Source organism: Mirounga angustirostris, unplaced genomic scaffold (genome assembly GCF_029215605.1).
Source record: "Mirounga angustirostris isolate CCGP_5_RB_7025 unplaced genomic scaffold, mMirAng1.0.hap1 SCAF_9, whole genome shotgun sequence".
NCBI lineage: Eukaryota > Metazoa > Chordata > Mammalia > Carnivora > Phocidae > Mirounga > Mirounga angustirostris.
This window is the reverse complement of record NW_026991717.1, coordinates 112,999,011-113,015,707: the sequence shown is the minus strand read 5'-3', so window position 1 is coordinate 113,015,707 and position 16,697 is coordinate 112,999,011. Positions and strand designations below refer to the sequence as shown.

The 16,697-nt window shown below is 38.2% G+C and overlaps 1 protein-coding gene across 6 annotated transcripts in view; it reads right to left on the bottom strand.

Annotated features, from left to right (window-relative positions):
• The window catches only part of SLC39A9 (solute carrier family 39 member 9), a 54,298-nt gene that overhangs the window by 36,236 nt on the left and 1,365 nt on the right, over positions 1 to 16,697 (bottom strand). Inside the window, exon 2 of one of the 6 annotated variants that reach the window (XM_064571245.1) lies at positions 15,907 to 16,027. The exons of the other annotated variants lie outside the window; for them this stretch is intronic. The gene's annotated coding sequence lies outside the window, so the exon portion shown is untranslated. The remainder of the gene's footprint in view (positions 1 to 15,906; positions 16,028 to 16,697) is intronic. 6 annotated transcript variants of the gene reach the window in all.

Sequence of the window (16,697 nt, the reverse complement as noted above, 5' to 3'; positions counted from 1 at the left end):
GATGATCACCGCACTAAGAGTGCAAACCTGAAAATATCCTAAATGTTCAAACAAGGAGTTTGATTGAGTAAACCATAATACTTCATCACAGTACAACACCGCGCCATTATATGATTCAGGTCTATTCATGGATACAGAAAGTCATGATGCACTACTATGAGGAAAAAGCTGGTGGCAAACCATATGCACTGATAATTTTATTACAAATCTCATATTTGTAATAAAAAGTATACACGTAAGTAGAACAAGTGTAAATCAAACATTAACAAATTTTTGACTTTATAATATATAAACATAATATGTAATATACAACTTATAAAAACATATTTGTAACTGAGCTACAATGAACATGTATTACTCATACAATAAAAAAATGTGCTTAATTAATTCAGTACTAAAATGTTCTACGGATGTCTTTAAAAACTGCTTTACTGAGGTATGACTGAAATACCAAAAGCTGTAGGATGTTTAATGTATACAACTTGACGTGTATGGAGATAAACATATATCTGTGAAACCATCATCACAATCTATGCCATAAATGATCTACGGTTTTAATCCAACCTAATCTCAATTTTTTTCTTACTACCCAAATTTCTTTGAGAGACTGCCTCCTGACATACAAGATATAAAAGATTACATTTCAAAATTTCTTTTTTTTTTTTTAAGATTTTATTTATTTATTTGACAGAGAGAGACACAGTGAGAGTGGGAACACAAGCAGGGGGAGTGGGAGAGGGAGAAGCAGGCTTCCCGCTGAGCAGGGAGCCCGATGTGGGGCTCAATCCCAAGACCCTGGGATCATGACCTGAGCAGAAGGGAGATGTTTAATGACTGAGCCACCCAGGCACCCCCATTTCAAAATTTTTTTTTTTTTTTTAAAGATTTTATTTTATTTATTTGACAGAGAGAGAGAGACAGCTAGAGAGGGAACACAAGCAGGGGGAGTGGGAGAGGGAGAAGCAGGCTCCTGGCCGAGCAGGGAGCCCGATGCGGGGCTCGATCCCAGGTCTCTGGAATCATGACCTGAGCCGAAGGCAGACGCTTAACGACTGAGCCACCCAGGCGCCCCCATTTCAAAATTTCTTGAGGCAGTGGTGTACCCTATACGGCTTCCTGGAGTCTTAGCAGTATGAAAAATGACCTTAAAAACTAAAAGGAGGAAATTATGTACATTACTTAAGAAAAAGTTTCACTAATTAATGGAATGTCATGTACTTCACTTCTGTTTTAGTTTCCTTTATGAGGTTAGCAAAAATAACAGTGGCTGTATTATCTCTGACATACTACTGCACTTGTGACTCTGAGGCTAGGGGAATAAATATATAATATACACATACATACATACATATACACTGTCTCTATAGGAAAATGGGTTCTTAGCTGACAGGCTGGTTGAAGCATTACCACCCCCTCGTTTGGGAGGAAGAAAGGAATCTATATCTCATCGTGTCTCTAGTGAAAATGGAGAAACTACAGTTGCAAAGTCAGCACCAACTAATACTTGCCATATAGCAAGAGGAGAAGCCCCCACTCCCTAGCACACAGGCCAGGTTGGTCCTTCATACATTCAGGATGGCCATTATTAGCTACTTATAAATAGAGTATTCTGAATGCATCCGGCAGCTGGGGGCACTGGCTTGGGAGGTAGAACTGGCTCCATGTCCAAACTGGTTAATAATTCAGTACTTTAGCTTTTCTTCTGTAAAATAAATACTTCTACATGTCTTATATAGGAGGCAACGAGAAAGTGATTGACGCATTTTGGAAAAATTACACCAAACAACTGGTGTTACTATTTTATTTTATTTCTTTTGGTGTTACTATTTTAATATTTAATCCTGAGCTATTCTAAGAGCTTTTGTCGTTTACAAGTTACCAAACTCATCAAAGCACTGTTAATCACGGCATTCATTTGAGATGAACTGTCAGAGCATGGAGAACACGAGATGGAAAAACAGCTCTATTCTGTGTAGAAGGGGACATGGTATATGACTTAGTCTTCTCCTCATTTTCTCTAATGAATTCATAAAAGTCACCTTTGCTTTAAAAAAATTCATGAATGTAAAGTTTTACTCCCGAGGAAGGACAAAAATAATGGTAAACTGAACTGGACTGAGCATACCATTTCATTGTAGGGACTTGGTTTCAGAACTCCACAATTCAAACTAATGAATAAATTGCTAGGGAAGAAAATTGTCCTATCAGCATTTTGACTATGACTATGCTCTACTCTGGGAAATGGAAATGAAAGATGCCCCTGCATTGCAAATTAAGGGAAGATGAGAAGTGATGAAAGGGGTGTACTTAAAAGAGAAAAGAGCTGAGCACCCTCAAGAATTACTGGAGTGGCAGCTCACATCATACACATAAATTAATTCTTGATGGATTATACTTTAATATAAAAATCTAGAACACAAAAACTTCTAGAAGGAAGAATATTTTTGCAATCTTGATGTTGGCAAAATTTCTTAGCAAGGATACGCACACAAAAAGAATTTAAAACAGGGGCGCCTGAGATGAACCATAAGAGACGATGGACTCTGAAAAACAAACTGAGGGTTCTAGAGGGGAGGGGATGGGGGGATGTGTTAGCCTGGTGATGGGTATTAAAGAGGGCACGTTCTTGGAGCACCGGGTGTTATACGCAAACAATGAATCATGGAACACTACATCAAAAACTAATGATGTAATGTATGGTGATTAACATAATAAAAAAAAACTGACTGTAAAACAGGGGCGCCTGGGTGGCTCAGATGGTTGGGCGTCTGCCTTCGGCTCGGGTCATGATCTCAGGGTCCTGGGATCGAGTCCCGCATCGGGCTCCTTGCTTAGCAGGGAGCCTGCTTCTCCCTCTGCCTGCCACTCCCCCTGCTTGTACTCTCCCCCTCTCTCTGGCAAATAAATAAATGGAATCTTCAGGAAAAAAAAAAAGAATTTAAAACATATGCTGATCCACTAAGAAAATGGACAAGCTACATACTGGAAGAAAATATCCACAACACATATATCTGTAGTGGATGCTGGTAACACTGCCCACATCCATCTCCTCCAGGTTGGAGACACCTGTTTCCCTAGCTGCTGGGAGTGTTGCCTACTGATGGCTCACAGCTGAGTCTCTCTGAGGACCTTACTTTGGGCCAAAGGATACTGACTAACCTAAGACTATATTTCCTCTTGCAGGGCAGTTCACATCCCATGACTAGTCCCCTGGGTTGTCTGGAAGGAGGTACAAAGCCAGGTCCTCTTGCCTCAATTCCGGATATCTCTGAAGAGCCATCCAGCTTCAGAGCCAGGTGAGCTGAGGCCTCTACTGTACCGAATTACAATTCAACTTCTCCATCTGCTTAATTCTACTCATTCTTTCCCAGGTGTTATTCCCAAGAGCACTCCCCAATAAACTTCCTGCATGCAAATCTCCTTCTCAGAGTCTGTTTTCTGGGTAACCCAACCTAAGATACTGATAAAGGGCTTGTGAAATATAAAGAACTTCCACAACTTTCACAACTCAGTAAGAGGCAAAAACAAACAAAAAACCCACGCAACAAAAAATGGGTAAAATATTGAATAGGTACTTCACCAAAGATATATGAATGTCCAATACGCCCATGAAAAGATGCTCAGCATCTTTACTCACCAGGAAAATGCAAATCTAAACTACAAGATACTTCCTTACACCCACTAGAATGGCTCAGATTAAAGACTGACGACACTAAATGATGGCAAAGATACAGAGCAAGTGGAGCTCTCATGCATTGCTGCTGGGACCATGAAATGGTACAACCACTTTGGAAAACTATTAGTCTCTTATCAAGTTATTCTGCTATCAAGAATAACCTGATAAGTTATTCTCTTATCAGCAATTCCACTTTTGGTATTTTCCAAGAGAAATAAAAATGTATGTTCACAAAAACACTTGTACAAGAATGTTCATAGGAGCTTTAGCAATAAGAGGCACAATTTGATCAGATGTCCATCAAGAGGAGAATGTATAAACAAACTGTGGTATACTCATAAATGGAATACTACTCAATAACAAAAAGGAATAAACTACTGCTACAGACAGCAACCTGATGAAGTTCAAAAACATTATTCTGATGTTTAAATGAAAGAAGCCTTACACAAAAGAGTTACTTACTGTCCATTTATATGAAGTTTAAAAGCAGTCCAAACTAACCCTTGGCAAAAGAAATCAGAACAGTGGCTGCCTCCAGCAGAAGGGGTTAGTATGAGAACATAGTGGCAGGAGAGATTAACATTAACTAGAAAATGGCACCAGGTTATTTTTGTTAGGATGATGGGACTGTTCTAAATCTTGACTGGGACATGACGGACATTTGTATACATCTGTCAAAGTTCATCAAACTGCATTAAGATAGGTGCCTTTTACTCTACAAAATTACATATCTATAAAAAATTACCTGGGTACTAATTTACTCTGCCAGGAGCCCTGAAAGGATTCATTTTAGAACTATTCAATTGTAACAAAGCTTCTTCATGGCAGCTCTTTGAAACCAAGCTCAGAGTCTATGTATAATACTAAAAGGCACTTCCAAAATTCTTTCTTAAACAATTCATCTGTTAGACGAACCATGAGAGACGATGGACTCTGAAAAACAAACAGGGTTCTAGAGGGGAGGGGGGTGGGAGGATGGGTTAGCCTGGTGGTGGGTATTGAGGAGGGCACATTCTGCATGGAGCACTGGGTGTTATGCACAAACAATGAATCATGGAACACTTCATCTAAAACTAATGATGTAATGTATGGGGATTAACATAAGAATAAAAAAAATTCATCTGTCATTCAGACATTCCTTTAAAGTCATTCCTCACAATTTTATGTCAATGACTACATGGAAAAACCAGTAGTATTCACAATTCTGGACCAATCCACAAATTCACTAGGCACTGACCAAGTGCTTTAGAATATTCTACATTGGTGTCACGTGAAGTACTACAAAGACAAGATTTAAAAACCAGGAGCAGAGGTGAGTTCTTGAGACTTGCATTCTACAAAATTAAGTTTCAGGTGAAGTAGTACCATGCAAAATAACTGAGGGATACATGCCATCCAGAATAACTTAGACATCTATGGGCATTAAGAAAAAAACTTTCAAATCCATGAAGTAAAAAAATAATTCTCCTAAAATGCTGCCTGATCCAAATTTCTAGAAAGACACAGTAAAAATTATTTTTATTTTCTTTTATTTTACTAATCTTCAGATTAATAAGAGGGATACTAGCTACCAAAGTTATCAACACAGAATCCAAGTTTAAGAATTGGAAGAAAATGTAAAAAATGATCTCCTTTCAATATACAGATGAAGAATCAAAGGCCAAAGGTGAGAAATAATTTGCTCAAGATCCCATGGGTAGGCTAGTTAGTGGGAGGGACATGATTAGATTTGACAATGTACTCTGTTGCTCTGTACATTCCAAGACAATGTTCATCACATGGCACTATATACAATTCCTTATACAAAATCTACCTCTGAAGAAAGGTGACATTCAATCACACTGCCTCTTTAAATAGTGTGAGCCAGCAGAATCCCTAAACAACAAGAGAAAAACCAAAATTATAACTAGTTATAATTGTTCTCTATTGACAGTTTCTAAAGCTCCATAGCAAAGTAGGAGAAGGACAATGTACCAAGCTTTTCCTACGGTTTTATTTCTTCAATGTAGAAGGCTATTTTTCATTCTGAGATTATGTCCTACCTGTTTTTTCATCTTAAAATGTCCTTTCTTTTAAAAAATGATGGTGACAATAGTTTTCATTTTTAGTTTCCTTACTTGGCAAAATTAAAAGCAATCTTGTGTCAGTTTTCCCTAATTTCAAAAATATTACTGATCTGTGAAACGCAAAAGCCTGGAAAACCCTGACCTTCAGTGTAAACATGAGATCTGTATTATAATACCATAAACAATTTTGAAACAAAGAATTTGAGAAAATATAAGAAAAGATCAAGGTAAACATGAGTAAATCATCTGGTTTTATAAAACCTCCTTGGAGGAAAGACAATGAGAGCTAAAATTACTGCATTGTGTTCTAGTTCCTTTTGAAATTAAGTAAAGCACATTTATTTACCAAATGAGATTAAACATCCACTGAACACTATGTTTGTCCTTACCCCAAAATTCTGTTCTGTGAGGGAATGGGTTTTCGTTTTTAATTTACTGCTCAACGCTCAGCAGTTTATAGGACAGAAACTGGCATATAACAAATTCTCCCTAAATATTTATTGAAAGAATGAATTAAATGCCTAGTACCATGCAAGGGACTAGGGACTTGGTACCCCCGCCCATTTCACTGGCTCTAATATCAACAGATACACAAGTGCAGTGGAACCTCTTTAGGCCTGGGAAATAGGCCTAACATATTCCTTACAAGTGTAACCATATCAAGAATTTTCAGTGGTTAGATGCTTTGGAATTTATGCTTCAGCTCAAGGGGTATTCAAGTACATATAATAAAGAACCATAATGGGATTCCATTATAGTAAATGTGAAGCAATGCTGTCATTTGTCTCATTAATGCAAATATCTTAAATGACATCTATTTTTTTTTTCCCAAGGAGCTCAGAATCTTGTTCAGTCACTACTTCAATCTTCAACAAAGCAATACAAAGATTGTTCATCCTCCATAACTTTTATGAGCTAGGTAAATGTCTACTAACCTTCTCAGGATGACTAATACTACAGAGGTAACACTTGTAATGACAAAAAGAATCAGTTGTCAAAAAGATAAGCAGCACTGTCACAGCTTGTGGTTTCCATTTTTATTTTCTAAAAATTTCTTAATTACCTAAATTATTTTAGATGCAATCTGATTTATTTCAAGCACTAGAGATGTGGCTCCATGTTATTTGCATAGCTATATTTTTTCACAGTTTCACAACTTGGTATTCAATCTCAAAACTGTGTATATGTCAAAGTTAAAATGCTGACAGGTTCTCTCCTTTGCTTATGGTAAGTCACTATAAGGATGTATTTGAATGAAGAACTACAAATTCCAAGTGTGGTTCAAGATGAAAACGGAGCACCCAGAGCAATAGTTTCTGTCAGAGAAATGACATATTTGCTCAAGAGAGGCATGAACTATGCAATGCCATTGGTTTTACGTTCATTCTATGGTCTCACAGCTGCAACCTGACTGAGCCAAAGGACTGACCAGATGTATTAATTAAAACAGCTTGTATTCAATGCCATTCACTATCAGTGTAAAGCTTTGAAACCAGTTGAATTTTCTTGGCAGACACCAACATAATTAAATGGTTTTTCTTTCCTTGCTCACAGAAATAATCAATAAATTATTTCGTCTGGGGGCGCCTGGGTGGCTCAGTCGGTTAAGCGACTGCCTTCGGCTCAGGTCATGATCCTGGAGTCCCGGGATCGAGTCCCACATCGGGCTCCCTGCTCAGCAGGGGGTCTGCTTCTCTCTCTGATCCTCCTCTCTCTCATGCTCTCTCTCTGTCTCTCTCAATAAAATAAAATAAAAAATAAATAAATAAATTATTTCGTCTGATGAAATATAAGCCAAGAATTTAAAAGCTTATAATATTTAAAACAGTTTATTTCAATCCCCCTTGTACCATGTTCATTTTGGTACTGAAAGCATCAACTACAGTTTTCTAAAAAATTAAAGATGGCTCTTTCATTATAAGACTGCTCCCTTCAAAGCTCTAGGCATTAAAGAGATGAAATATCCTAGGGTGCAGAGTGACTCCTGTTCAAGCAACGGTGGTCATCTCCATCTTCTTACAAACAAACCTACTTCAAGGAAATACTTCCTACTGCAAATTTAACTGCTATATTACCTGCTGTTAATTGTCAGGAACAGGTAATAAAGAAAACTCAAACGTGAACTTTGTTCTTCAAGTCCTGACAACTGAGACAAGCTGCCCAAAAGTTTCCTGCCTCTAAGTTGCAGCAGTGACCGTGAGTAAGTTCAGTGTCCTCCTCTGTAAGAAGGGCATACGGCAGACGCTACGATTATCATGCAGGAGCAGAACACTTAGCACAGGGCAACAGTCATCATTACTTCTCTCTAACATCATTAGAAGCACGCAAGAAGGGGCTTCTAAGCCCCTCCTTCGCAAGAATAACAAATGAAACCCCAGATACTTGGATAAAAATTCAGCAAACAATCTCCAATAATTTACCATTTTTCCAGTGGCATAGAGGCTTCCCCCTTTCCTAATTCATTTGACTTAGAGGTAATAACAAGCAATACTTTATTAATTCCACTTCCTCCAATTTTGGATAAACAAGACTAATTTTTTTTTTTTTGAGTAAGAGTTTTTTCAAACATAAAAGAACTAAGCATAATGGAAATCCCATAAGACTGTTCAGTGTGACTACAAAAACAAACACAAACAAAAATCCACTGGGAGAGAACCTGGAAGAACACTGGCAACACATATTATATTATTAATATGTAAGAAGATTAATTGACCTGAGAAAATTAAAATAATAAAAATACATTTTCCTTGAGGCTCCTGGGTGGCTCACTCAGTTAAGTGTCCAACTCTTGATTTTGGCTCAAGTCGTGATCTCAGGGGTCGTGAGATCGAGCCCTGCATGGGGCTCCCTGCTCCGCGGGAGGCCTGCTTCTCCCCCTCCCACTCTCCCTGCTTATGTTCCCTCTCTCGCTGTGTCTCTCTGTGTCAAATAAATAAAATCTTTAAAAAAAAAAAAAAAGCTTGGCTGTATAATAGAGGCTCTTTGTGAAAATTTAGAAAATATGATAATTTGTAAAAGGAAAATAATATCTATTATCCCACTGTCCAGTGACAATTGCTAGTAACATTTTTTATTTCTTTCCATTCTTTTTTTTCTATTTGTCTGCATTTTTAACGTGGTTAATTATGTGGTTTATATATAATTTTACATTCTCCCTTCTTTTACCTGGTAGTATAACATAAGCGTTTTATTTTATTGCTAAAAATGTGTTCTAGGCATTTTTTAATGTTTTCATTACACTTAGTTGTTTTATGTATAGAAATTCTCATGTATTTAAATTTGTTCTCACATTTTTGCCATGATAATAGTGTTGAATGAATGTTCTTGTGTCTAATGCTATGAACATATTTCAGATTATTTCCTTAGGAGTAGAATGACAAGATTAAAGGGCATAAATGTTCTTCAGAAGGTTCTCAATCTGTATTATGAAGGGGTTTTTTTAAGATTTTTTAAATTTATTTTTTATTTATTTATTTTTTTAAACTAAAGCTTGGCTGTGGGGCGCTTTAAAAAAATTTTTGTTCATTTATTTAGAGGCTATATAAATAACGGCTTTGAACTTAGTAAACTCAGTTTGAGCTTAGTTTCCTCATCTACAAACAGGACAAGAATTCTTCCCTCTCAAGGTTACTGTTAAAATCAACACAGAACTTGACACATAAATTAACACTGTAGCTATTATTACTATTAATTATTGTACTGTGGTCAGAGAGCACAATGCCCTCAATAATGTATACTTGGAGATGTCTTCCCCTTTATTAAGTGGTTCTAAACAACTGCACTTTGACCTTCTGTAATAATCTGAAATGTTTTCCAGTCTCCCCCTCTTGTCATGTTGTGATGTATTTCCTCTACTTGCTTCCCCCCCCCTTCTAGTTTGCTGTTTCTAGTTTTCGAAGAGCTTAGAAATCAGTCCAGCCCAGAGGTTATAGACTGGCAACTCATAAACACGGGTGGCTTGGCCCACAGAGTGATGTAACAATACTTGATTTAATAGCCAAAATGTAAAATTCAAAACATGTCATGTAAAAACCCTGATTTCCAGCTTTTTTTTTTTTAAAGATTTTATTTATTTATTTGACAGAGAGAGATACAGTGAGAGAGAGAGCACAAGCAGGGGGAGTGGGAGAGGGAGAAGCAGACTCCCTGCTGAGCAGGGAGCCCGATGAGGGGCTCAATCCCAGGACCCTGGGATCATCACCTGAGCCGAAGGCAGACGCTTAATGACTGAGCCACCCAGGCACCCCTGATTTCCAGCTTCTGAAAAGTAGGATGATTTGGCCACACCAAGACCGAGGTTGTCCAATGACACATGTTCAGATGACCACAGTTCTCGTCACTCCCTCATGACTCCCAGGCACTGACACTCAAGGTCAGCTACCACATATTGTGGCACTTGAACTGTTTTATCTTACTCCAGGCCTGATTTACTGTTCAGCCTTAGCAGTTACTGACTTTTATGACCCATTACCTAGTTGTATTAGTCAGGGTCCAATCAAGAAAGAGAAATCATAATTTGAACAGAGCAAGTTTAAAACAGGGGACAGAATAATGAGAAAATAACTAATAGGACAGAACTCTAAAGAATATAAGAATAGCAGCAGATAAAAGAAGTGCCTACTATAGGACTGAGGTAAGAGTGGTCAAAGAAGACGTCCCAAGTGGGCGGAGATCCAAACCCTGCTAGAAAGGGCATGGCTGGGGCTCAATGAAGAGCAGTAAAAGATTCTGGGACAAATTCTGATGTGTGTGTGTTGGGGGGGGGGGGTCCCCACACCAAGCAATGCTGGGACACCAGCTGGGTGTACCACAATCCAACTTAATTCTAACACTATCTGCGTGAAGACATCAGATCCCACAGGTTAAGGGTTCTGTCCTATAAGACTGCACCCCACCTTCATGAAAGAGAACATCAACTGCCTCCATTTTGACCTCAACCTTTCTAACTGATCAAGTTCTTCTTTCCAGCTTACCTCTTAACTGTGGCAAAAGACCCTGCAGGCAAAGCATCCCCTGACAGGAACCAAAACTACCCCCTTGAACAATAAGGGCTGCCCTGAGACAGCAAGACCCTGTATAACTGACTCCAAGGCCATGACTGTCTACTGCCCACCTGCACACACCCACCGACCTTTGCCCCACATTTTCCTCATACAAACCTGGAAGTATTTGCAGCACTTTGGAGACTGTCTTTGAGATGCTAGTCCGCTGTCTTCCCAGTGTTGGCCTCACTGACATAAACTCCTTTCTCGTTTCACCATCATTCATCTCTCTGCCTTCGGATTTTGTCAGCAGCAAGTGGCCAAACCTGGTGTGTCTGGGACCCCCTGGAGCCGGGTGCTCTCGTGCCCCTGCGCCCCAGCTACATTCAATACCAATCCAAGTCCAGGTTGTCACCTATGTTTCTGACTGACCTCCTCTCCTCGGGTTTGATTAATCTGCTACAGTGGATCACAGAACTCAAACATTTTACTTATTAGATTAACTGGTTTATTATAAAAAAGATATAATTCAGATACAGCCAGATGGAAGAGACGCACAGGGCCAGGTATGGGGAAAGGGCACAGAGCTTCCAAGCCCTCTCCAGGCATAAAACTCTCCCAGCATCTCCATGTGTTCATCAACTATTCTTTACATGACATGTTTTGAATTTTACATTTTGGCTATTACATCAAGTATTGTTACATCACTCTGTGGGCCAAGCTCTTTGATCCCTGTCTTTCTGGGTTTTTATGAAGGCTTCATTACACAGGCAAGATTGAGTAAATCATTGGCACTGGCAATTGATTTAACCTCCAGCCCCTCTCCCTTCCAGGTTGGGAATGAAGGTTCCAACCTTCCAATCACATGGTTGGTTCTCCTGGCAACCGGCCTCCAACCTTAGATTACCTAGGGGCATTCTAAAAACCATCTCATTCACATGGCAAAAGACACCTTTATGGCTCTCATCACTTTGGAAATTCCAAGGGTTTTAGGACCTCTGTGGCAGAAATAGGAAGACCAACTCTATACTGATTATAAAGCACAATATTAGAGGCAGAGAAGTTTCTGTGGCGCCACACTGGTGGAACTTGCTGGAAATCTGCACTCTTGGCTGTTGGAGAAAGCTGTTCATGGAAAAGTGTCTTTTTTTTTTTTTAAGATTTTATTTATTTATTTGACAGAGAGATAGCACAAGTAGGCAGAGAGGCAGGCAGAGGGGGAGGGAGAAGCACGCTCTCCACTGAGCAGGGAGCCCGACGCGGGGCTTGACCCCAGGACCCTGGCATCATGACCTGAGCCGAAGGCAGCCGCTTAACCGACTGAGCCACCCAGGCGCGCCATGGGAAAGTGTCTTACTGGAGAGACTCTCCTATCCTATAAAACTACCCAAGGCAGGGTGGTGCCAGTGAGAACTACTGACTGCTGGGCGCTGGAGAAGTATGTGTTCAGCAGGAGTCTACGGCTTGAAAACCTGCCTGTAGTGCCGGAGCTGGGCCCTGGAGAAGCCAAGCTGGAGGCCAGAGAAGCCCAACGTGTATGCTGCAGGAGCCTGCACTGGGGAAGCTGGGCACCGGGGAGGCTGGCTGCCTGTGCCATAAGAATGGCTGCCAGAGTAGTTGCCTAGAAGCAAGCACGGACCAAGAAGGAAAAACCCTTCCTCTTTCTCGCCAGTATCCTCTACTGGGCCAGCTGGCAAAGGAAAAAATACTTAAAGGGCCCATATCCATTTCTGCAGAGTAGTCAATGAAGAGTAAATTTGGAGCTGAGAGGCAATACATTGATAACTGGCACACTAACCTACTAGAGTTACAAAAAAAGATACACAGAAGCCAAGTGACAGCCAAGAACAGAAGAGAGCAAGTAAAATGCTTGCTCTTTAGGCTACCTATTTAGCTACTCACAGACTTTTCTGGTGCTGTAGATTAATGAAGTTTCTGGATGGACAAGTTCTACACAAAAGAGGTGCTACCAATATTCTCCTTCATCTCTATTATAATAACTAATATTTATTAAGTACTTACTATGCCAAGCATGTTCTATTATATCACCTCATATATATCAATTCATTTAATCCTCACAACAATCCTATGAGATAGATACTTCTATTATCTTCACTTTACAAAAGTTCAAGTAATTTGTCCAGGTTCACAACAGGCAGGCAAATGGCAGAGCCACAATCTGAATCCACATAATTTAGCTCCAGAATCTATACTCTTCTTTTCTCTGTATTTAAATTCAATTTCGTTAACACATAGTGTATTATTAGTTTCAGGGGTAGAATTTAGTGATTCATCAGCTGCATATAACACCCAGTGCTCATGACATCAAGTGCCCTCCTTAATGCCCATCACCCAATTACCCCTTCCCCCCACCTACCTCCCCTCTAGCAACTCTCAGTTTGTTTCCTAGAGTTCAGTGCCTCTTACGGTTTGCCTCCCTATTTTCATCTTATTTTTCCTTCTCTTCCCCTATATTCATGTTTTGTTTCTCAAATTCCACATGAGTGAAATCATAGGGTATTTGTCTTTCTCTGACTGACTTATTTTTCTTAGCATAATACCCTCTAGGTTCATCCCAGAATCTATACTCTTAAACACAATGCTAAACTGCTTCACTACAAAATCCATTTCATTGTTTCATTTTTTTGCTTTTAGCACCCATCTTGTTTCCCCAATTTGCCTTTGTCAAATGCAAGAAAAATTAATGAAGGAAACATACAGGTGCAGAAGCCAGGGTATAATTTTTTGGTTACTAGAAAACCGACCCCTAGAGAAATATAGAGCTTGCAATAGAAGTCTAATGTACTTATCTAGTAGTTAACCCCAAGATGTCATCACTTAAAAATCCATACAATGGGGCAGATGAATTTCCAGAGCAACTGATACCTATTCCTATAAATTCTATTTTATTTCAATAAAATTAGACATTCAATATTAGTATTTGAGGAGGATTGAGACTTCTAGAATTCTGTCATAGGTTTTAAGAAATACCTGTACTTATACTTAGCATTACTACTTGTTACCTGGAATTCCAAACTGAGCTACAGAGGATCTTAAACCTTGTTATCATTCAACAAAGTTGCACTTCTTCTACAATTAAAGGAAAGGTTAAGACTGTCACATACAGAAGCATTCCAGAATCCATTTCAGGTCTTCTTCCCTCAAAAAGCATGTGAATTCTTGAATATCACAATTTAGAACTGTCTTGACTAAAAAGACATCAAGTACGAAATTAATTTTGGATAGTTCAAAATGGGAATTGCTTCAGATTCTAACTTGGCAGGTGTCGATTTAAAAGGCATCTAAGACATTCCACTCTTTCTTATAGGTTTCAGTGCTATTTGAAGATGGTTTACCTCTGTAGTTTCAATTCTGCTACACTGACAAAATACAAGGTAGGAGATATACCGTGGAAGGGAGAACGTCAGTGATGTTAAAGATATTTCTAATTTGGAGAGCTAATGGAGATAATGTTAGTGGTGTTAAGACATTCCTAATTTGGGGAGCTAAGGTGCCAATTTAGATCCATGGTACTTTCATTCCTTCTTTACAGTGTTCATCAGAAAAACAAATACCATCTAATGGTCAAGTGCTTTGGATTGGTAATCAAACTGACTTAGTTTCAAATCCCATCTCTACCAGTGTCTACCATACTCTCTGAGCTGGAGTATGCCCATCTGAAAAGTGAGGTTTAACAGTATCTATCTCACAGTCTTCTCCTGATTTAATAAGACAATGCGCCATCAGTGCCTGGCACTACACAGAAGGAGTTCAGTAAGTTACCTATTATTAATATTATTAAACAGATAAATTTCAATAACACTTATCCATAGAATATCCTAGGGAAAAGAAAGTTTTTCAGGAAAATATTCAATCAGATTTTATCTAGATTTTATTTGATCCAAATACTTTTATCAAGCAAAGATACTTATGAAACAATAACCTTATAAGACAATAATCTGAGGAAAGGCAAAATTACTGATTGCTTTCCAGACACGGGTAAATTAGAATGCAAAGTATAAAATGTTTTATTTTAGAAATGAAACTCCAAACAGACATAACATTAATATCTATTGCATTATCTGAAGAGAATAAAACGTTGACATACCAGACAACGCAAAAGCCCTGAAAAATGCAACTTTGTCACATCTATTTCAAAAAGAACCAATTGTAGGAGAAGAGCATACTGGCTGAACAAAAGACACAAATGTTTGATCTGTTGGTAACTCAAAGCCCCAAAGATATCTATTATTGAATGAGTCAGTTATTACAGTTAGACACAAAACTTTTTAACACATGAAAAACAAAACAAGACTTAAAATGAAAATTAATGAAAAGAAAGAATACTAAGAAATACTAAGAAAATACTAAGAAAAATACTATAAGGCAGGGAGACTAAAGGAGAAGGCTGTTCCAAATGGAACATTCATGGTGAATAGGAATGCCAACCACCAAACTAGACCTTTCAGATCCAAAACAAATTGCTGAGAAGCTTCCAGTAACTGGAGAGGGAGATGGAGGAGTTTACCCATTATTAGAAGTCTGTTCCAAATAAAGGCTTAAAAATTATAATTTTGAACAAAGTTCTAAAAATGAAAACCTTAAAGAAGTTTTCATAATCATTAAGAACAATCCTCAACATTTTCTAAAGTTCTTATTATGTTCTAGAATACAGTCTTGCGCTCATATTAATTCATTACATCCTCACAACAATCCTATAAGGTCATTTAATAGAAGAGATTTGGATGTTAAATAGCTTGCCTCAAATAGTGACACTGATTTTGAACTATACTACCTGTCCCAGATAGTTCCTGGGAAATTAGTGCATTACTAATATCTTAAATTCTTTATTGAAGTAAGAGCAGCACTACTTTCATCTGCATACCTATGGGTCCATACTATTTTAACACATGAAGAATGTGGCATTATAATCCAAACTGGTCTGCAACAAGGAAGTATGAAAATGAGACAAAGCCTTCAAAAAATTTTATAGAATATGAATATTACAATTATAGGAGTAACAGACATAGAGGAGTATGTCTATTGAATATAATAACACTACATTTGGGCTTATATTTTGTATGTCTTTTTTTCCATTTCATTTTCTTAGTATTTAATTTTTATAAATATATTGGTCTGCAATGGAATGGAAATTAAACAAAAACAAGAAGTGGTCATTTACCAGATAGTTGGAGGAGCAGGCTCACAAAGTACTGGACAGGTGGCCCAAGTAAGTGAGGTAGGCTTCACAGTCAAGGAGGACTGTGACAAGCTACGGCTAGTCAGCTCTAGCCAACTGTTGCCTTGAGAAAATACAGACAAAAATCAATAACAATAATAAAAATACTCTGCTATCTAACAAAGTAAGTCTGTGGGCTAGTTTTGGTATGACTACCAGTTTGCTCTTTCATGAAGCTATTTCAGGACTGGCGGTGAAACTGGGCCTATTTTACTGCTGAACCCCAAGATACTCATGAAATCCTGTTCCCTCCAAATGTAGTAGTTTTTCTCCCTAAATCTTTTGAGCACTGTGTATGCTGTGAACTCTTTATGAAGAACTTACCTGCATTTTCACTGAACAATGCTTTCATCTTTCTTCCACTAATGTTTGTTCAAGTAATAACAAATGAACAAATTAACCAAATGTCAAAACATATTAACAAAAAATTCACTTCTAAGCAAAGATTTGAAACAACTTCAAATATCCATTCCAATGCCCTCTTTCTTTAAAAGAAAATGTGAGTTAAGAGCAATTTAATTTAGTTTTTCTCTTATCTTCATTCTAATACAAAAAATTCAAATCACCAGAAAACTTTTTTGGATTCTAATCCAAAAAACTACCTCCCCCCCCCAAAAAAAACTATGCTTCATTTTCTCAAAAAGAGGAGTTATCCTGATTTCTATGCATATTGACAAATAATATTCTCCATTTATGTTTCTTGATAGCAATCTGGAACCTCGATTCCTTGGAAC